At 44.1% G+C, this 23,694-nt stretch overlaps 1 pseudogene; it reads right to left on the reverse strand.

The window, feature by feature from the left end:
• Positions 1 to 5,336: 5,336 nt before the first annotated feature.
• The window catches only part of LOC123396346, a 114,209-nt pseudogene continuing 95,851 nt past the window's right edge, over positions 5,337 to 23,694 (reverse strand).

Genomic DNA, 23,694 nt, shown 5'->3' on the forward strand with positions numbered 1-23,694 from the left:
TGCCTCTACGCTCATTGGACCACACACATCGGTATGTACGATTTCCAACAAGTCACTTGCACGCTCCATTGTTCCGGAGAACGGAGTCTTAGTCATCTTGCCATGAGGCATGGTTCGCACGTGTCAAGTGAATCAAAGTCAAGTGACTCCAAAAGTCCATCAACATGGAGTTTCTTCATGCGCTTCACACCAATATGACCTAAACGGCAGTGCCACAAAAATATGGCGCTATCATTGTTTACTCTAACTCTTTTGGTCTCAATGTTATGTATATGCGTATCGCTATCAAGATTCAATATGAACAATCCTCTCACATTCGGTGCATGACCATAAAAGATGTTACTCATAGAAATAGAACAACCATTATTCTCAGACTTAAAAGAGTAACCGTCTCGCAATAAACAAGATCCAGATATAATGTTCATGCTCAACACAGGCACTAAATAACAATGATTTAAGTTCATCACTAATCCCGATGGTAGCTGAAGTGACACTGTGCCGACGGCGATTGCATCAACCTTTGAACCATTTCCTACGCGCATCGTCACTTCGTCTTTCGCCAGCCTTCGTCTATTCCGCAGTTCCTGCTTCGAGTTGCAAATGTGAGCAACAGAACCGGTATCGAATACCCAGGCACTACTACGAGAGCCGGTTAAGTACACATCAATAACATGTATATCAAATATACCTGATTTTTCTTTGCCCGCCTTCTTATCTGCCAGATACTTGGGGCAATTGCGCTTCCAGTGACCCATACCCTTGCAATAGAAGCACTCTGTTTCAGGCTTAGGTCCAGCCTTGGGTTTCTTCGGCGGATTGGCAACAGGCTTGCCGCTCTTCTTCGAATTGCCCTTCTTGCCTTTGTCGTTTCTCTTGAAACTAGTGGTCTTGCTCACCATCAACACTTGATGTTCTTTACGGAGTTCAGACTCTGCGACTTTCAGCATCGCAATCAACTCGCCGGGAGACTTGTTCATCCCTTGCATGTTGTAGTTCAACACAAAGCCTTTATAGCTTGGCGGCAGTGATTGAAGGATTCTGTCAGTGATAGCTTCTTGCGGGAGTTCAATCCCCAGCTCAGCTAGACGGTTTGAGTACCCAGACATTTTGAGAACATGTTCACTGACAAACGAGTTTTCCTGCATCTTGCAAGCATAGAATTTATCGGAGGTCTCATACCTCTCGATCCGGGCGTTCTTCTGAAAGATAAACTCCAACTCCTGGAACATCTCAAATGCTCCATGACGCTCAAAGCGACGTTGAAGTCCCGGTTCTAAGCCATACAAGACTGCACATTGAACTATTGAGCAGTCCTCCTTACGTGCTAACCAAGCGTTCTTAACATCCTGATCAGCCGTAGCGGGTGGTTCATCTCCTAGCGTAGCATTAAGGACATAATACTTCTTCCCAGCTTGTAAGATCAGCTTAAGATTACGAGCCAGTCTACAAAGTTGCTTCCATCATCTTTCAACTTAGCTTTCTCTAGGAACGTATTAAAATTCAGGATGACTGTCGCGTGAGCCATGATCTACAACACAAATATATTCAAAGTGGACTTAGACTATGTTCAAGATAATTAGAGTTCAACTTAATCAAATTATATGCTAAACTCCCACTCAAAAAGTACATCTCTCTAGTCATTTGAGTGGTTCATGATCCACTTACACTATCCCAAGTCCGATCATCACGTGAGTTGAGTATAGTTTAAGTGGTAAGCATCCCTATGCTAATCATATCAACTATATGATTCATGATCGACCTTTCGGTCTCATGTGTTCCGAGGCCATGTCTGCACATGCTAGGCTCGTCAAGCTTAACCCGAGAGTTCCGCGTGCGCAACTGTTTTGCACCCGTTGTATGTGAACGTTGAGTCTATCACACCCGATCATCACGTGGTGTCTCGAAACGACGAACTGTAGCAACGGTGCACAGTCGGGGAGAACACAATTTCGTCTTGAAATTTTAGTGAGAGATCACCTCATAATGCTACCGTCGTTCTAAGCAAAATAAGGTGCATAAAAAGATTAACATCACATGCAATTCATAAGTGACATGATATGGCCATCATCACGTGCTTCTTGATCTCCATCACCAAAGCACCGGCACGATCTTCTTGTCACCGGCGCCACACCATGATCATCCATCAACGTGTTGCCATCGGGGTTGTCGTGCTACTTATGCTATTACTACTAAAACTACATCCTAACAAAATAGTAAACGCATCTGCAAGCACAAACGTTAGTATAAAGACAACCCTATGGCTCCTGCCGGTTGCCGTACCATCGACGTGCAAGTCGATATTTCTATTACAACATGATCATCTCATACATCCAATATATCACATCACATCGTTGGCCATATCACATCAGAATCATACTCTACAAAAACAAGTTAGACGTCCTCTAATTTTGTTGTTGCATGTTTTACGTGGTGACCAAGGGTATCTAGTAGGATCGCATCTTACTTACGCAAACACCACAACGGAGATATATGAGTTGCTATTTAACCTCATCCAAGGACCTCCTCGGTCAAATCCGATTCAACTAAAGTTGGAGAAACCGTCACTTGCCAGTCATCTTTGAGCAAAGGGGGTTACTCGTAACGATGAAACCAGTCTCTCGTAAGCGTACGAGTAATGTCGGTCCAAGCCGCTTCAATCCAACAATACCGCGGAATCAAGAAAAGACTAAGGAGGGCAGCAAAACGCACATCACCGCCCACAAAAACTTTTGTGTTCTACTCGAGAAGACATCTAAGCATGAACCTAGCTCATGATGCCACTGTTGGGGAACGTCGCATGGGAAACAAAAATTTTCCTACGCGCACGAAGACCTATCATGGTGATGTCCATCTACGAGAGGGGATGAGTGATCTACGTACCCTTGTAGATCGTACAACAGAAGCGTTAGAGAACGCGGTTGATGTAGTGGAACGTCCTCACGTCCCTCGATCCGCCCCGCAAACAATCCCGCGATCAGTCCCACGATCTAGTACCGAAAGGATGGCACCTCCGCGTTCAGCACACGTACAACTCGACGATGATCTCAGCCTTCTTGATCCAGCAAGAGAGACGGAGAGGTAGAAGAGTTCTCCGGCAGCGTGACGGCGCTCCGGAGATTGGTGATGACCTTGTCTCAGCAGGGCTCCGCCCGAGCTCCGCAGAAACGCGATCTAGAGGAAAAACCGTGGAGGTATGTGGTCGGGCTGCCGTGGAAAAGTCGTCTCAAATCAGCCCTAAAACCTCCGTATATATAGGTGGGAGGGAGGGGGGCCTTGCCTTGGGGTCCAAGGACCCTCAAGGGGTCGGCCGAGCCAAGGGGGAGGACTCTCCCCCCCAAACCGAGTTGGACTAGGTTTGGTGGGAGGGAGTCCTCCTCCCTTCACACCTCCTCCCTTTTTTTTCTCTTGATTTTTCTTCTCTTGGCGCATAGACCACTTGTGGGCTGTCCCACCAGCCCACTAAGGGCTGGTGTGTCTCCCCAAAGGCCTATGGGCTTCCCCGGGGTGGGTTGCCCCCCCCCCCCCCCGGTGAACTCCCGGAACCCATTCGTTATTCCCGCTACATTCCCGGTAACTCCGAAAACCTTCCGGTAATCAAATGAGGTCATCCTATATATCAATCTTCGTTTCCGGATCATTCCGGAAACCCTCGTGACGTCCGTGATCTCATCCGGGACTCCGAACAACATTCGGTAACCAACCATATAACTCAAATACGCATAAAACAACGTCGAACCTTAAGTGTGCAGACCCTGCGGGTTCGAGAACTATGTAGACATGACCCGAGAGACTCCTCGGTCAATATCCAATAGCGGGACCTGGATGCCCATATTGGATCCTACATATTCTACGAAGATCTTATCGTTTGAACCTCAGTGCCAAGGATTCGTATAATCCCGTATGTCATTCCCTTTGTCCTTCGGTATGTTACTTGCCCGAGATTCGATCGTCAGTATCCGCATACCTATTTCAATCTCGTTTACCGGCAAGTCTCTTTACTCGTTCCGTAATACAAGATCCCGCAACTTAAACTATGTTACATTGCTTGCAAGGCTTGTGTGTGATGTTGTATTACCGAGTGGGCCCCGAGATACCTCTCCGTCACACGGAGTGACAAATCCCAGTCTTGATCCATACTAACTCAACTAACACCTTCGGAGATACCTGTAGAGCATCTTTAGAGTCACCCAGTTACGTTGCGATGTTTGATACACACAAAGCATTCCTCCGATGTTAGTGAGTTATATGATCTCATGGTCATAGGAATAAATACTTGACACGCAGAAAACAGTAGCAACAAAAAGACACGATCAACATGCTACGCCTATTAGTTTGGGTCTAGTCCATCACGTGATTCTCCCAATGACGTGATCCAGTTATCAAGCAACAACACCTTGTTCATAATCAGAAGACACTGACTATCATTGACCAACTGGCTAGCCAACTAGAGGCATGCTAGGGACGGTGTTTTGTCTATGTATCCACACATGTAAATGAGTCTTCATTCAATACAATTATAGCATGGATAATAAACTATTATCTTGATACAGGAATTATAATAATAACTATACATTTATTATTGCCTCTAGGGCATAATTCCAATAGCTCCTCCCAGTGCTAGCCCGGCGGAGCCCAGCCCCGCACATGCTGGCGCCCGTCAAGCAGGTGGTCGCCACCGAGTCGACGACGAGGATGCCGGCCGGGCATCGTCGACGTCGAGAACAAATTCTACAACTATTTAAATTCCTACTATTTAATAAACTTTATTAAACTTTTACTAGTATTTAATATTGATAAAATAGTTCTAAAATATTAATAGAGAAATACCAGTAGCAAACTAGCAAAAAGAAAAATTTACCAAGGGTGATAAAATTAATCAAACTTAACATTACATGATCTAGTACAAATTGGATCATGGAAAATCATCTAACACAGATTTTTTTTTGCCTTGGTTGATTTTTCTATAGGTTTAGGCACTTTCATTGTTTGTGATGCAGGTTTTTGCACTCATACTAATTGTACTATATGTGTTAATCTTTAGTAGGGATATTGGCATAGGCATATATTACACATCATAAAAATGATAATCATCGCCACTCTCACAAATACATTACTATGTCCTTATAATCATAAAAAAAATTGTTCATCATAATTAAGAAAATAAATCTGTCGGCTGGGGTTGCAGGGGTGCATTGCGCCGGTGACAGGAGACGAGGGGGTGCCGGAGTACGGAATGGGGAGAGGAGGGGGCGCCGGAGCAAAGCCCGACGGGAGGCGGTCGGAGCTAGGGCATTAGTAGAAAACACGGGAGGAGAGGGAGGAGCGGGCCGGTGAGCTCATCGTGGGAGCAGAGGAGGGCCGCGGTGCAGCAGCTGCTCGTCGGCGGGTAGAGGTAGGAGGCGTAGGCGGCAGGCGTCGGTGGCGGCGAGGACGAGGACGACTTCGAGGGCGGCGGTGACGAGGACGACTTCGTTCGCGGCGGCAGCCTGGATTCGTCGGGGGCAGGAGGAAGAAGGAACTCGCGATGGATTGGGAAAAATTCCAACTCCCGCTTATATACACAGACCTTTAGTCCCGGTTTGGGGCTCCAACGGGGACTAAAGACCCCCCTTTAGTCCCGGTTGGAGCCCCAAACTAAGACTAAAGGGTGGGTGCTTCTCCGGCTAAACATTAGTCCCACCTCGCTTGTCGAGAGGAGCTGAGATTGGTTTATAAGCCCCGCTGCCCCGGCCATCTTGAGATCCTCTCAAACGTAGGCTTATGGGCCTAAATTCACATTCTCTGCCACGTGGTCCTACTGGGCCTTCTCCAGGCCTGCATCCTGGCCCATCTAAGGATTCTAGTCGTACACTAGTAGAAAAAGGCCCATTTTTCCTGGTTCCAGAGGCCCATTAGCCCCGGTTCTGGAACCGGGACTAAAGGGTCGAGACTAAAGGCCCAAACGTTTAGTCCCGGTTGACTTATGAATCGGGCCCAAAGGGTCTCCACGTGGCCGCTGCGGGGAGCCTAGGCAGGAAGAACTTTAGTCCCGGTTGGTCACACCAACCGGGACCAAATGGCATCCACGCGTCAGCATCTGGCCGGAGCTGGGTTTTTTGAATGGGGAGGGGGGGATGGGATTTTTTAGAGGGTTAATTTAGTTGTTTCATACTGTGTTAGCTACCTAATAGAGAGAAGTGGCCACTACTAGGGAAAAGCCTAGTAGTAGCGTGCATTTAGTGCCTACTAGTAGCGCGGGTTACCGCGCTACTAGTAAGGCGCTACAACTATTACTTACGAGGAGCGCGTGTAAACCGCACTACTGCTAAGACATATAGTTGTAGCATGTATCATACCAACGCTACTGATAAGACAACTATTAGTAGCGTTCTTGCAAACCCACGCTACTAGTAATCTGTTTTTCATTATTTTTAATTTTTAGTTTATTTATACGCCATTATAATTTTTTTGATACAGTACCAATTAAGGGGTTGTTATATCATTATATTCATGATGAATTATTATATCATTGTGAGGCAGAAACATGGATTTTATTCATCCAAATGAATCAAAAGTGATCAAAAGTTGAATTAGTAGGACGACGATCCTACTAATTTAACTTTTGGTCACTTTTGATCCATCCACATGAATCTAATCCGCTTTCCTTCCCCCAATGATATAATAACCAATCATTATCGTAATAACAAATCATCATGATAATCATGATCAACATCATCATCATATTAATATAAAAACACTTGCATCACTATAGCTAATACTCATCATAGTCATGGCCACCAACACTATTTAATCATCATTTTCGTCAATGAGACATCATACAACAAGTTGGTCACTAGTCATAACCACAACTCCTCCTCGTCATCATCATCAACTATAACACATTGTAGCACGTAATAACACATTGTACCTAGGACCTACTTCTGTCTCATAGGATCTACTCTACCCTCTCTTAGGTAGAATATCATAAAACAAGATAGGACCTTGATAACCCTCAAGTATAGGGGATCGCAACAGTTTTCGAGGGTAGAGTATTCAACCCAAATTTATTGATTCGACTCAAGGGGAAGCGAAAGAATATTCTCAAGTATTAGCAGTTGAGTTGTCAATTAAACCAAACATGAAAGATTTAGTGTCTGCAGCAATGTATCAGTAGCATGATAGTATGATAGCAGCAGTAGCAACAGTAACCAGCAGCAGCAAAGTAACAGCAGTAGCAACAGAGTAACATAGCAAGGACCAGTAGTAAAAGACTCGTAGGCATTGGATCGGTGATGGATGATTATGCCAGATGCGATTCATCATGTAACAGCTATAACACGAAGAGATAAGGAAGTAGCTCTCGTTCGTCAATCTAATGTAGGCACGTATTCCGTATGTAGTCATACGTGCTTAGGGAAAAGAACTTGCATGACATCTATTGTCCATCCCTCCCGTGGCAGCGGGGTCCTAATGGAAACTACAGGATATTAAGGTTCTCCTTTTAATAAAGAACCGGACCACCGCATTAACACTTGGTGAATACATGAACTCCTCATACTATGGTCATCTCCGGGAGTGGTTCCGGCTGTTGTCAATCCGGGGTTGCCAGGTCATAACACATATTAAGTGAATACAACTTGTAAGATAGGATCTAAAACACACATATATTGGCGTCAGCATAATAGGTTCAGATCTGAAATCATGGCACTCGGGCCCTAGTGACAAGCATTAAGCATGGCACTCGGGCCCTAGTGCCATGATCTGAAATCATGGCACTCGGATCAATCCCCGTCAAAACTAACTCGATTACATGATATATGTCATCCAACTCATCACCGTCCAGCAAGCCTACGATGAGATTACTCACGAACGGTGAAGAGCATCATGGAATTGGCGATGGAGGAAGGTTGATGATAACGATGGCGACGATTTCCCCTCTCCGTAGCCCAGAACGGACTCCAGATCTTCCCTCCAGATGAAGAATAGGAGGTGGCGGCGCGTCCATATCGTAAAACGCGATGAATCCTTCTCCCTGATTTTTTGTGGGCCAAACAGAATATATAGAGCCGAGATTGGAGGCGGTGGAGCCTCGTGGGCCCCACAAGCCTGCCTGGCGCGACTAGGGGGTGGCCCACTGGCTCACCTCGTCCGGTGGATCTTTGCCCTGGTATTTTTCATTAATTCCAGAAAAATTCTCCGTAAATTTTCAGGTCATTCCGAGAACTTTTATTTCTGCACAAAAACAACACCATGGCTATTCTGCTGAAAACAGCGTTAGTCCGGGTTAGTTCCATTCAAATCATGCAAATTAGAGTCCAAAACAAGGGCAAAAGAGTTCAGAAAAGTAGATACGACACAGACGTATCAACTCCCCCAAGCTTAAAGCCTTGCTTGTCCTCAAGCAATTCAGTTGACAAACTAAAAGAGACAAAAGAAAAACTTTGACGAACTCTGTTTGATCTTGTTGTCGCAACTATGTCTAACTCATAACTAGAATTTCAGTAAGATCACAAGCTAACCACATTAGCAAATGACATCTACGTCTCACGGTAAACTCATATCAATGGCATAATCAACTAGCGAGCAAATAATAATAAGCCTCAAATGTCAACACTTCCATCAAAACAACATAAAGCAGTACGAACAGATGGTATCTCGCTAGCTCTTTCTGAGACCGCAAAACATAAATGTAGAGCACCTTCAAAGACCAAGGGTTGACTAAACATTGTAACTCATGGCAAAGAAGATTCAATCACTGTCATAATCAACACAGTTAAAAGCAAAGCATAAAAACGACAGAGGTGCTCTCAAATTGGTGCTTTTATAAGAGGAGGATGACTCAACAGGAACATAAATAGACATGCCCTTCGCAGAGGGAAGCATTGATTTGCAGAGGTGCCAGAGCTCAAGCTTTTAAAACAGAGATAATAATTTTGGGTGGCATGCTCTCATTGGCAATGCAATGACTAAGAGTTCTAAATATCTTCCATGTTACACATGCTATAGGCGGTTGCCAAACAGAAAAGTAAAGTTTTGACTCCCCCACCACCAATCAATCACCCTCCATGGCTAGCCGAATCCTCGGGTACCGTCCATACCAACATCAATGCTGGGGGAGTTTTGTTTGCAATTATCTTTTCGATTTGAGCATGGAACTGGGAATTCCAATTACCGGCCCCTTTCTGGTGAATGATAGTGAATAAACACATATCGAGGATAACACGCCTAGCACGGAAGATACTGATAGCCGCCCTGTCACCACATGAGCGGTACGGGCATGCAAAACAGTTTATTTCTTGAAGATTTAGAGAGTGGAACATGCAAATTTACTTGGAACGACAGGTAGATACCGCATATAGGTAGGTATGGTGGACTCATCTGGAACAACTTTGGGTTTATCGAAGTGGATGCACAAGCAGTATTCTCGCTTAATACAAGTGGAGGCTAGCAAAAGACTGGGGAGCGACCAACTAGAGAGCGACAACAGTCATCAAAATGCATTGAGATTAACTAACATTGAATGCGAGCATGAGTAGGACATAAATCACCATTAACATGAATATCATAGAGGCTATGTTGATTTTGTTTCAACTACATGCGTGAACATGCGCCAAGTCAAGCCACTTGAATCATTCAAAGGAGGATACCATCCTATCATACTACAACACAGTCATCTCAAAATTCATGTGGGCATCCAAGACAAACCATTATAAGCTCCTAGCAAAGTAAGCATGGCATGAGCAACTATGATCTCTAAGTTGTCATTGCAAACAAGTTTCTCTCACAACAAAGCTGAATCATGCATGATGAGCTAGTCATATTTACAAAAACAAAATAGATCGAGTTCATACCAGCTTTTCCAGGCTCAGTCACTTCATCATATATCGTCATTATTGCCTTTCACTTGCACGACCGAATGATGTGAACAATAATAAGAGTGCTCGTGCATTGGACTATGCTGGAATCTACATGCAAACACAAAGGAGAAGACAAAGTGATATGGCTCTTTGATAGATAAACAGGTATGCATGCGAGAGCCACTAAACATTGTAACCATTATCTTCTACCATGACCCAAAGAAAAAGAAAACTACTTACACGGGAAAGCTCCCAACAGGCAAAAGAAAAAAAAATTGGGTTTTGTCAAACTAGACAGACACACGAAAAGAAAACGAGAAAAAGAAACTAACTAACATGGATGATACAGTGGCAAAGTGTGAACACCGACGAATAAAGTGAAAGCATAAGCAAGAATGTAAAGTCGGTGAGAAACACATACTCCCCCAAGCTTAGGCTTTTGGCCTAAGTTGGTCTACTCCCATGGAGGGAAATAACTAGCTCCAGGGTACTCCGGAGTGGACTGAGGATGCCACTGCTGTGTGAGCTCCTCTAGCTCCCACTGATAAACCGGCGTCTGGTACTCGACTGGTGGCTTGATTGAAATCTCTGGCGATGGCTAGACGAATGCTAAAGACAACAAACCTTCCCCTGCAACGGCAACATAAGAATGCTGCTAGCACTCCCCGGCAAAGAAACTAGAAGAATGTTGTTGATGGCCCACCAGCGCGTGAGTTCGCAGAAGTTTTTGAGGGTAGAGTATTCGACCCAAATTTGTTGGTTAGCTAGGCAGGAGGTGAGAGAATACTCTCGAGTATTAGTAGCTGAATTTGTCAGATTCAACCACACCTGAAAGATTAGTATCTGCAAGCAAAGTAGTAACAAAAAAGTAGTATGATAACAATGGTGTCAGAAACGATCTGTTGACACGGAAGACTATTTCTAACGATTGTATCAATGATGCCAAGTTGCCTTGTTGACGGAAGTTGTCAGTTTCCGTCAACGACCAGCGAATCAAGATTGTAGCAGGTAGAACAGTGTAACGAGCAATAGCAGCGGCAAGGGACAGAATTAGTGACAGCAGTAGCAAGTAGCAATAGTAGCAAGCGACAGTAATAGCAACAGTAGCAACAGCAGCAGAGCAAAACAAGTAACAGCAATAGCAACAGTAGTAGCAGCAGAGCAAGACAAGTAACAACAGTAGCAACAATAGTAGCAGCAGAGCAAGACAAGTAACAGCAGTAGGACAAACTCGTAGGCAATGGGTCGGTGATTTGTTTGGATGATATTCATCATGCAACAGCTATAACACGGAGAGATATGTGGCTAGCTCCCGTTCGTCAATGTGATGTAGGCATGTATTCCGTGTGTCGTCATACGTGCTTAGGGAAAAGAACTTGCATGACATGTATTGTCCATCCCTCCCGTGGCAGCACGGTCCAATAGGAAACTACGGGATATTAAGGTTCTCCTTTTAATAAAGAACCGGACCAACGCATTAGCACTTGGTGAACACATGAACTCCTCAAACTATGGTTATCACCGGGAGTGGTTCAGATTATTGTCACTGAGGGGTTGCCGGATCATAACACATAGTAGGTAACTACAACTTGCAAGATCGGATCTAAAACACACATATATTAGTGACAACATAATAATTTCAGATCTGAAATCATGGCACTCGGGCCCTAGTGACAAGCATTAAGCATGGCAAAGTAGTAGCAACATCAATCTCAGAACATAGTGCATACTAGGGATCAATACCCATCAAAACTAACTCGATTAAATGATAGATCTCATCCTACTCATCACCGCCCTGCGAGCCTACGAATAGATTACTCACGAACGACGAACAGCTTCATGGAATTGGAGAGGGAAGAAGGTTGATGATGACGATGGCGACGATTTCCCCTCTCCGGAGCCCAAGACGGACTCTAGATCTGCTCTCCAGATGAAGAACAGGTAGTGGTGGAGCCTCCGTATCGAAAACGTGACGAAAACTTCTCTTTTTATTTTTTCTGGGACGAAAGGGATCTTATAGACCTGAGATTGGGGGCGGTAGAGCCGTGTGGGCCCCACAAGCCTGCCCACCACCACGAGGGGGGTGGTGGCGGAGTCAGGGCTTATGGCCCACTGGCCCACCCAATGAGGTGGAACTTGGCGTAGATAGTTTTCTTATTTTCCAAAACTGCTCCCCGTAAATTTTCAGGACGTTTGGAGAACTTTGATTTCTGCACAAAAATAATACCAACAGCGTCAGTCCAGGTTAGTTCCATTCAAATCATGCAAATTAGAGTCCAAAACAAGGGCAAAAGACTTTGGAAAAGTAGATACGATGGAGACGTATCATTGCTCGGGCACGGGCACCTGTGGTTGGGCTAGGCCCCGATACGCGTAGATGTCTGAGCGAATAATAATGTACCTACCTGCATGAAGATTGAACAAAGAAGGAGCAGGCAAAGTAATAGTCTCACGAGTACCCTGACTAAATACTAGGTTATAAATCATCCTTCTATTTATATCTCTATCAAGAAAGTCATGGCGAACCATGCTATCGTAATCTAGATATCTCCCGGGAAGAAGAATCTCTTCTTCCTCCTCCAGTCTAATAGGTATCTCAAAGTGTCTAGCAAGACGAGTAGCCTAGATACCTCCATAGACAATGCCCTTAGAACGGTTCGTGTTTTATCGTTAAGCTACTATAGTGCCCAAGCTATAAGTTTTATCATTATAAAGGGCTTCGCGCAAGACCGCAAGATCCGGGGAACTAAGGGACCCAGCTTTCCCATGGCCGATCAAACATTTTCCCACAAAAAGTGAGAAGTACGGAAGCACGGGAAAATATATGCTAGCAGCTCTAGCGCAAGACACTCCTTTCTCCTCTCCTACAACAATTGTATCGATGAAAGCTTCCAAGTCTCATGGACGAGGTTCCTGAATATCCCCAACGTAAGGTAATTTGCAAACATTGCAAAAATCCTGGAGTGACATGCGCTGGGGGATATTATAAAGTTTGAACTCAACCGTAGGAGGATTGTTCCTCGGATAAAACTTAAAGCTTTGTACGAAGATATTAGTGAGGAGGAGGTATTGCAGACACTTAACTTCAAAGAATGTCGTAAGGCCTGCGTTCTCCACCAAGTAATAAAAGTCCTCATAAATTCCAGCGGCGCATAAGAACACGTCGCTTGGCCACTTGCACGCTCGAACTTCTGCGACTCGAGGGACCAGATGCTTGGGCTTCTTCTCACTTCCATCATACTTGGGGTCACGACTTGAAGAGCCTCTTAAGTACCTCCTCATCTTTTCCCTTTTCTATCTCGGAAAATTTCTGAAATTTTTAGTGACTCTAAGGAAAAGTGAACAAGGCTCAACAAAACTCGTAGCAACTACTCCAACAAGTGCCTAGAGGCCATATTACGCATCAAAACTACTTGGGACCAGCTAAAATTAGCATGCAAATCTCAAGAACATGGTCACCAAGGCAGCAAAAATACGCGAAGTATAAGGCACTAGAGCAAAAGCTAATTAGACCAATGGAGGAGTCACTTACCAAGGAGTAATTTCCGAAAACAGTTCGAAGAACGGTGCTTTGAGCAAAGAGATCGAAAATCCCAGCAAGAGGAGCAAGAACACGGGTTTCAGCTGTGAAATGATTTTTTTGTGGAGGTAGGAGAACGAGATGAGAGAAAGACTGAGTGGAGGGGGTGCCTGTGGGCCCCACAAGCCTGGGTGGCGCGGCCAGGGGGTGCCCGCGCCTCAAGGGCTTGTGGCCCACTGGTGCAGCCCCTAGACAAGCTCTTTGTCTCAGAATTTTTCAAAAATTCCAGAAAAAATCATACTTGATTTTCAGGACGTTCGGAGAACTTTTATTTTCGGGGTACTTTTCTACCGGACGCTAAAATAGAAAACAGGGAAAACTAAACTAAACCTATAATTTTTCTTCTAAGCAACCGAAGGTAAAAGCTTGGAACAAAGGTTTGTGACTCCTCAATTGATCCATCTCATGGTCATCGAAAGAAATCCGTCAGTGAGGTTGATCAAGCCTCCTCGACAAACCTTTTCGAATCGCAAAAGATAACGGTGAATTTTTGAATAGTCACTAGGTCACCTCAATGGGGATGTGTATCTCCCCAACAAGCAAATCATACTTCATCTTGATACGAGGTATAGGGCATTCAAAGCTCCCAATAAGAATCAATGAAGTTTTTTCGATAGTATTGATGCAATGTACTTGATATTGTTTCTTCGAAAAGTGCACCGTATGCTCATTACCGTTGACATGGAAAGTGACATTGCCTTTGTTGCAATCTATAACAGCCCCTGCAGTGTTTAAAAAGGGTCTTCGCACGATGACCGCCATGGCATCGTCCTCGGGAATATCCAAGATAACAAAGTCTGTTAAGATCGTGACATTGGCAACCACAACAGGCACAACCTCGCAAATGCCGATAGGGAAAGCAGTTGATTTTTCAACCATTTCCAGAGAGATTTTGGTGGGTGTCAACTTTTCTAGTTCAAGTCTACGATAAAGAGAGAGAGGCATAACACAAACACCGGCTCCAAGGTCGCATAAAGTAGTTCTCACGTAGTTACCTTTAATGGAGCAAGGTATAGTGGGCACACCGGGAACACCTAGTTTCTTAGGAGTTCCACCCTTGAAGGTATACTTAGCCAGCATGGTGGAAATCTCAACCTCAGGTATCCTCCTCTTATTAGTCACAATATCTTTCATGGAATTAGCATACGGAGACATTTTGATCATATCTGTCAAACGCATTTGCAGAAAGACAGCTCTAATCATTTCAACAAATCGCTCAAAATCTTCATCATCCTTTTTCTTGGATGGTTTGGGAGGAAAGGGCATGGGTTTCTGAACCCATGGTTCCCTTTCCTTACCATGCTTCCTGGAAATGAAGTCGTTCTTATCATATCTTCTATTCTTAGGCTATGGGTTATCAAGATCAGGTTCAATCCCCACATCCTTATCATTGCTAGGTTGAGCATCATCATGAACATTACTATTGATATGATCATTAGGCTCATGTTCATCACCAGATCGTGTTTCAGCATCAGAGACACAGACATCGTTTGGACCCTCAGGTGTAGCAGCAACAGGGTTGCTAGCGTGCAAGTTCCTATCATCTTTCTTCTTCTTTCTAGGATGACTAGGTGCATCAGTGCGAACTCCTTGAGAATCTTGTTCAATTCTCTTTGGATGACCCTCAGGATACGAAGGTTCCTGGGTCATTCTACCGCCTCTAGTAACGACTCTAACAGAATTGTCATTCAACTCATTGAGAAAGTCATTCTGAGCCTTAAGTACTTGTTCTACTTGAGTAGTAACCATAGAGGCATGTTTACTCAGAAGCTTAAGATAATTGACATTTCTGTCCACACAAGCACTTAAATGACTAAGCATATAAGCATTCTGTTCCAATTGTCTGCTAACATAATCATTGAAACTCTGTTGTTTGGCAACAAAGCTATCTAATTCATCCAGGCATAGGCTAGCAGGTTTATCAAAAGGAATATCACTCTCATCAAACCTACGCAGAGAATTGACTTCTACTACCTGTATCGGGTTATCAAGACCATCGATCTCTTCGATAGGTGGTAGATTTTTGACATCTTCAGATTTAATGCCTTTCTCTCGCATAGATTTCTTGGCTTCTTGCATATCTTCAGGACTGAGGAATAGAATACCTCTTTTCTTTGGAGTTGGCTTAGGAGGTGGTTCGGGAATAGTCCAAGCATTCTCATTGCACAAGATGTTATTCAGTAGAATCTCAGCTTGTTCTACAGTTTGTTCCCTAAAAACACAACCGACACAACTATCTAGGTGGTGTTTGGAAGCATGAGTAAGTCCATTATAGATCATATCAAGTATTTCATTCTTCTCAAGAGGGTGATCAGGTAAAGCATTCAGTAGCTGGACAAGCCCCCCCAAGCTTGTGGGAGACTCTCTTCTTCAGCTTGAGCAGAGTTGTATATTTCCTGCAAGGCAGCTTGCTTCTTATGGGAAGGGAAATATTTTCTGGAGAAGTAGTAGACCATATCCTGGGGGCTACGCACACAACGAGGAGCAAGAGAAGTGAACCAGGTCTTAGCATCATCCTTTAGCAAGAAAGGAAACAACTTGAGGATATAGTAGTGGCGGATCTTTTCCTCACTAGTGAATAGGGTGGCTATATCGTGCAGTTTGGTAAGATGGGCTACAACCGTTTCATAATCATAACCGTGAAAAGGATCAGATTCGACCAGAGTGAATAACTCAGGGTCGACAAAGAATTCATAATCCTTATCAGTCACAAAGATAGGCGAAGTAACAAACTTCGGGTCGTATTTCATCCTAGCGTTCAGAGACTTTTCTTTCCACTTAAGCAGTAATTTCTCAACATCATAGCCATCCTTACACGCAAGAAAATTCTCGGCTATCTCTCCCTCCATAACGTAGCTCTCAGGCATAATAGGCAATTCAGGCATAGTAGCAGGTTATACTTCAATAGTATCAGCAGTTTCAGAAGTATCATCGCATCGAGCAGCAACTCTAGCAATTTGTGCATCAAGGAATGCACCTAGTGGCAAAGCAGTATCAAGCATAGCATCATCAGGCAAAGTAGTATCAAGCATCGCATCATCAGGCAAAGCAGTATCAAGCATAACATCATCATAAGCATCATGGGCAGCAGAAGTAGCATCATCAAGCACAAGAGACATATCAAGATTTCTAGCAGGAGGTGATGTCGCAAACTTACTCATAACTGAAGGTGAGTCAAGTGCAGAGCTAGATGGCAGTTCCTTACCTGCCCTCGTAGTTGAGGGCAAGATTTAAGTTCTTGGAACTATCGGATTCCTCATAGTGACCAGCAGGCGTCAATCCCAAGTGACTCAGAGAATATACTTGTGCTTCCCCGGCAACGGCGCCAGAAAAATGTCTTGATAACCCTCAAGTATAGGGGATCGCAACAGTTTTCGAGGGTAGAGTATTCAACCCAAATTTATTGATTAGACTCAAGGGGAAGCGAAAGAATATTCTCAAGTATTAGCAGTTGAGTTGTCAATTCAACCACACCTGAAAGACTTAGTGTCTGCAGCAAAGTATTAGTAGCAAGATAGTATGATAGCAGCAGTAGCAACAGTAATGAGTAGCAGCAAAGTAACAACAGTAGAAAAAGAGTAATGTGGCAAGGACTAGTAGTAAAAGACTCGTAGGCATTGGATCGGTGATGGATGATTATGCCATATGTGATTCATCATGTAACAGCTATAACACGGAGAGATAAGTAACTAGCTCATTCGTCAATCTAATGTAGGCATCTATTCCGTATGTAGTAATACGTGCTTAGGGAAAAGAACTTGCATGACATCTATTGTCCATCCCTCCCATGGCAGCAGGGTCCTAATGGAAACTACAGGATATTAAGGTTCTCCTTTAAATAAAGAACCGGACCAACGCATTAACACTTGGTGAATACATGAACTCCTCATACTATGGTCATCTCCGGGAGTGGTTCCGGCTATTGTCAATCTGGGGTTGCCGGGTCATAACACATAGTAGGTGACTACAACTTGCAAGATAGGATCTCAAACGCACATATATTGGCGACAACATAATAGGTTCAGATCTGAAATCATGGCACTCGGGCCCTAGTGACAAGCATTAAGCATGGCAAAGTAGTAGCAACATCAATCTCAGAACATAGTGGATACTAGGGATCAATCCCCGTCAAAACTAACTCGACTACATGATAGATCTCATCCAACTCATCACCGTCGACCAAGCCTACGATGAGATTACTCACGAACGGTGAAGAGCATCATGGAATTGGCGATGGAGGAAGGTTGGTGATGACGATGGCGACGATTTCCCCTCTCCGGAGCCCAGAACGGACTCCAGATCTGCCCTCCAGATGAAGAATAGGAGGTGGCGGCGCCTTTGTATCGTAAAACGCGATGAATCCTTCTCCCTGATTTTTTCCGGGCCAAACGGAATATATATAGAGCTGAGATTGGAGGCGGTGGAGCCTCGTGGGCCCCACAAGCCTACCAAGCGCGGCCAGGGGGGTGGCTGCGCCTGGTGGGCTTGTGGCCCACTGGCTCACCTCCTCCGGTGGATCTTTGCGCAGGTATTTTTCATTAATTCCATAAAAATTCTCCGTAAATTTTCAGGTCATTCCGAGAACTTTTATTTCTGCACAAAAGCAACACCATGGCAATTCTGCTGAAAACGGCGTTAGTCCGGGTTAGTTCCATTCAAATCATGCAAATTAGAGTCCAAAACAAGGGCAAAAGAGTTCAGAAAAGTAGATACGACGGAGACCTATGAGCCCTCACTCTCCATTATGGAGAATGGAGATCATCCTGTCTCCAATTCTTGGCCTACGCACAATGTTGCTTCCAAGTAGATCTATACAATTGACCATACATTTTTTTCCAATCTTTGATTGTCATTTCATCGGTTTTAGAAATCCGGTATGGACATGAGTGATGAATATACATACACTGACCTGGCCATGTTGGCTGTATGCTCATAACATCAACGCGACCTCTTGGAAACATCAGACGAGGCACACAATCCTACGGGGTTTTCTCTTGAAAAACATAGTAATAACTTTGTAGATAGCAATGTAGTTTAGTTTTACAAGAATTTGTGCAAAAGATGCACGGATGTCATAATAGTAGAAAATCTGACCATGAAATCTCCAAGCATGTTACCATAGTTCACCACGTGCACTAGTGGCACGTATGGACCATAGTGTGGAGGAGTTTGCTGATAACTATTGTAATTCTCAAGATCATTAATAAATGCGACAAGATGATGTTTCTCCTTATAAGTTGATTCTGCTTCATCATTGTAGTAGTAGATTTTGTCTACCATCTTCCGTACATTTTTGGAAGAATTAAAATAAGCTATCAATGGAAATAAGTTGTCAACTATTTTTAAATAAATAATATAAATTACTTAATAAATATGGTTGAGAAACTCACATAATGGTAGAATTGGAGGCGTCTGCACATCGACCCAGATGTCGATATTACCTTCAATTTCATCTTTCGGATGAATATCAAAGGTGATAAGCATATTAGGCTCAAATGCATAAGCCTTGCATAGTGTTACCCAACTTTTTGTTGGGGAACGTAGTAATTTAAAAAATTTCCTACGCCATACAAGGATCTATATATGGAGAAACCAACAACGAGAGAGGTTGTAGAGCATCTTCATACCTTTGAAAATCGCTAAGCGGAAGCGTTACTATGAACGCGATTGATGGAGTCGTACTCGCAGCGATTTAGATCGCAGTGGATTCCGATCTATGTGCCAAACTACGGCACCTCCGCATTCAACACACGTGCAACTCGGTGGCGTCTCCAACACCTTGAACCAACAAGGAGGAATGAGAGGTTGATGGAGAGAGCTCCGGGAGCATGACGGCGTGGTCGCGGTGGAGCTACGTGGTTCTCTGGTAGAGCTTCGCTAAGCTATGCACAGGACGAGGATAGAGAGGGGTAGTGTTGCGTCGAGAGAGAGAATTTTCATGTCTCAAATCAGCTCCAATACCTTGGGTATTTATAGGAGGGAGGGAGACAGGGTGCACACCCCTAGGGTTCCCTCCCTAGGGGGGCGGCGGCCAGGGTGGAGAGGAGGGATGCGCCCTAGGTGGGCCTTGGGCACCTCCTTCGCCTAGGGTTTGCCCCCTCCACCTCTCCTTGCGCCTTGGGCTGAGAGGGGAGGGCGCACCAGCCCACTTTGGGCTGGTCCCCTTCCACCTTTTGGCCCATGAAGCATCTTGGGGCTGGTGGCCCCTCCCGGTGGACCCCCGGAGCCCTTCCGGTGGTCCCGATACATTACCGGTGATGCCCGAAACACTTCCGGCGACCAAAATCTCACTTCCTATATATAAATATTTACCTCCGGACCATTCTGGAGTTCCTCGTGACGTCCGGGATCTCATACGGGACCCCGAACAACCTTCAGTAACCACGTACACTATTTCCCTATAACCCTGGCGTCATCGAACCTTAAGTATGTAGACACTACGGGTTCGGGAGACATGCAGACATGACCGAGACATCTCTCCGGTTAATAACCAACAAAGGGGTTTGGATATGCATGCTGGTTCCCACATGTTCCACGATGATCTCATCGTATGAACCACGATGTCAAGGATTCAATCAATCCCGTATACAATTCCCTTTGTCTCTCGGTATGATACTTGCCTGAGATTCAATCGTCGGTATCCCTATACCTTGTTCAATCTCGTTAACGGCAAGTCTCTTTACTCGTTCCGTAACACATCATCCCGTGGCTAACCCCTTAGTCACACTGAGCTCAATATGATGATGGATTACCGAGAGGGCCCAGAGATACCTCTCCGTCGCACGGAGTGACAAATACCGGTCTCGATTCGTACAACTCAACAGACACTTTCGGAGATACCCGTAGTGCACCTTTATAATCCCTCAGTTACGCTTTGATGTTTGGTACACCCAAATCACTCCTACGGATCTGGGAGTTGCACAATATCACGGTCTAAGGAAATGATACTTGACATTGGAAAAGCTTTAGCAGACGAACAACACGATCTAGTGCTATGTTTAGGATTGAGTCTTGTCCATCACATCATTCCCCAATGATGTGATCCCATTGTCAAGGACATCCAATATCCATGATCAAGAAACCATGATCACCTATTGATCAACGAGCTAGCCAACTAGATACTCAATAGGGACACATTGTGATCTATATATTCACACATGTATTATGGTTTCTGGTTAATACAATTATAGCATGAATAATAGACAATTATCATGAACTGGAAATATAATAATAACAACTTTATTATTGCCTCTAGGGCATATTTCCAACAGTCTCCCACTTACACTAGAGTCAATAATCTAGTTACATTGTGATGAATCGAACACCCATAGAGTTCTGGTGCTGATCATGTTTTGCCTGTGGAAGAGGTTTAGTTAACGGGTCTGCGACATTCAGATCCGTATGTACTTTACAAATATCGATATCCCTATCCTGGATGTATCCACAAATGGAGTTGAAGCGGTGCTTGATGTGATTGGTCTTCTTGTGAAACAGAGTCATCGGGCCCGACGCACTTGGAATCACTCCTAGGTCAGTGATGAACTCCTTCATCCAGACTCCTTCATGTGCTACTTCTGAAGTAGCTATGTACTCCTCTTCACATGTAGATGTCGCCACGATGCTTTGCTTGCAACTACACCAGCTAGCTGCCCCATTATTCAAAATATACATGTATCCGGTTTGTGACTTGGAGTCATCCAGATCTGTGTCGAAGCTCGCATCGACGTAACCCTTTACAACAAACTCTTCGGCACCTTCACAGACGAGAAACATATCTTTAGTCCTTCTCAGGTACTTTAGGATATTCTTGACCATTGTCCAGTTATCCACTCATGGATCACTCTGGTACCTCCCTACCAAACTTATGGCAAGGTTCACATCAGGTCTGGTACATAGCATAGAATACATGATAGATAATATGGCTGAAGCATACGGGACGGTACCCATCTTTCATCTATCTTCCGCCATGGTCGGTCGTTGAGTCACACTCAACGACACACGTTGCAATACATGCAAGAATCCCTTTTTAGCCTTCTCCATATTGAACTTCTTCAATATCTTGTCAAGGTATGTGCTTTGTGAAAGACCTATGAGGCGTCTCGATCTATCTCTATAGATCTTGATGCCTAATATGTAAGCAACTTCTCCAAGGTCCTTCATTGAAAAAATCTTATTCAAATAGGCATTGATGCTTTCCAATATTTCTATATCGTTTCCCATCAACAATATGTCATCCACATATAATATGAGAAATGCTCCAGAGCTCCCACTCACTTTTTGTAAATACACGCTTCTCCATAAGTTGTATAAACCCAAACACTTTGATCACCTCATCAAAGCGAATGTTCCAACTCCGAGATACTTGCACCAACCCTTAGATGGAGCGCTGGAGCTTACATACCTTGTTAGCACAGCTAGGATCGACAAAACCTTCGGGCAGTATCATATAGAATTCTTCTTTTAGAAATCCGTTCAGGAATGTTGTTTTGACATCCATTTGCCAGATTTCATAATCATAAAATGTGCCAATTGCTAACATGATTCGAAACGACTTTTGCATCGCTACGAGTGAGAAGGTATCATCGTAGTCAATCCCTTGAACTTGTAGATAACACTTAGCGACAAGTCGAGCCTTATAGATGGTCATATTACCATCTGCATCAGTCTTCTTCTTGAAGATCCGTTTATTTTCTATGGCTCGCCGGTATCGGGCAAGTCCACCAAAGTCAATACTTTGTTGTCATACATGGATCCTATCTCGTATTTCATGGCCTGAAGCCATTTGTTGGAATACGGGCCCACCATCGCTTCTTCATAGTTCGAAGGATCACTCTTGTCTAACAACATGATTTCCATGACAGGGTTCCCATAACACTCTGGTGCGGAGCGTACCCTTGTCGACCTTCGAGGTTCAATAGCAACTTGATCCGAAGTGTCATGATCATCATCATTAACTTGATCTCTAGCCGGTGCAAGCGCCTTAGAAACATTTTCTTGCGCTGCGCTACTCTCTGGTTCGAGAGGAGGTACAATTACCTCATCAAGTTCTATTTTCCTCCCACTTACTTCTTTCGAGAGAAACTCTTTCTCTAGAAAGGATCCGTTCTTAGCAATAAAGATCTTGCCTTCAGATCTAAGGTAGAAGGTGTACCTAACAGTTTCCTTAGGGTATCCTATGAAGACGCATTTTTCTGCTTTGGGTTTGAGCTTCTCTGGTTGAAGTTTCTTCACGTAAGCATCGCAACCCCAAACTTTAAGAAAACACCACAACTTAGGTTTCTTGCCAAACCATAAGTCATATGGTGTCATCTCAACGGATTTAGACGGTGCCCTATTTAAAGTGAATGTGGCAGTTTCCAATGCATATCCCCAAAATGATAGCGGTAAATCGGTAAGAGACATCATAGATCGCACCATATCCAGTAAAGTGCGATCACGACGTTCAGACACACTGTTACGCTGCGGTGTGCCAGGCGGCATGAGTTGTGAAACAATTCCACATATCCGTAGGTGTGTGCCAAACTCATGACTCAAATATTCTCCTCCACGATCAGATCGTAGAAACTTTATTTTCTTGTTGCGTTGATTCTCCACCACACTATGAAATTCCTTGAACTTTTCAAAGGTTTCATACTTGTGTTTCATTAAGTAGACATACCCATATCTACTTAAATCATTAGTGAGGGTGAGAACATAACGATAGCCACCACGAGCTTCAACGCTCATTGGACCGCATACATCGGTATGTATTATTTCCAACAAGTTAGTTGGTCGCTCGATTGTTCCGGAGAACGGTGTCTCGGTCATCTTTCCCATGAGGCACGGTTCGCATGTGTCAAATGATTCAAAATCAAGTGACTCCAAAAGTCCATCTGTATGGAGTTTCTTCATGCGCTTTACGCCGATATGACCAAGGCGGTAGTGCCACAAGTATGTGGGACTATCATCATCAACCTTACATCTTTTGGTACTCACACTATGAATATGTGTAACATCACGATCAAGATTCATCAGGAATAAACCATTAACCAGCAGGGCATGACCATAAAACATTCCACTCATATAAATAGAACAACCATTATTCTCAGATTTAAATGAGCAGCCATCTTGCATCAAGCGAAATCCCGATACAATGTTCATGCTGAAAGCTGGTACTAAATAACAATTATTAAGGTTTATAAATAATCCCGAAGGTAGATATAGAGGTAGCGTGCCGACGGCAATCACATCGACCTTGGAACCATTCCCGACGTGCATCGTCACCTCGTCCTTGGCCAG

This window comes from Hordeum vulgare, chromosome 5H (genome assembly GCF_904849725.1).
Source record: "Hordeum vulgare subsp. vulgare chromosome 5H, MorexV3_pseudomolecules_assembly, whole genome shotgun sequence".
Taxonomy (NCBI): domain Eukaryota; kingdom Viridiplantae; phylum Streptophyta; class Magnoliopsida; order Poales; family Poaceae; genus Hordeum; species Hordeum vulgare.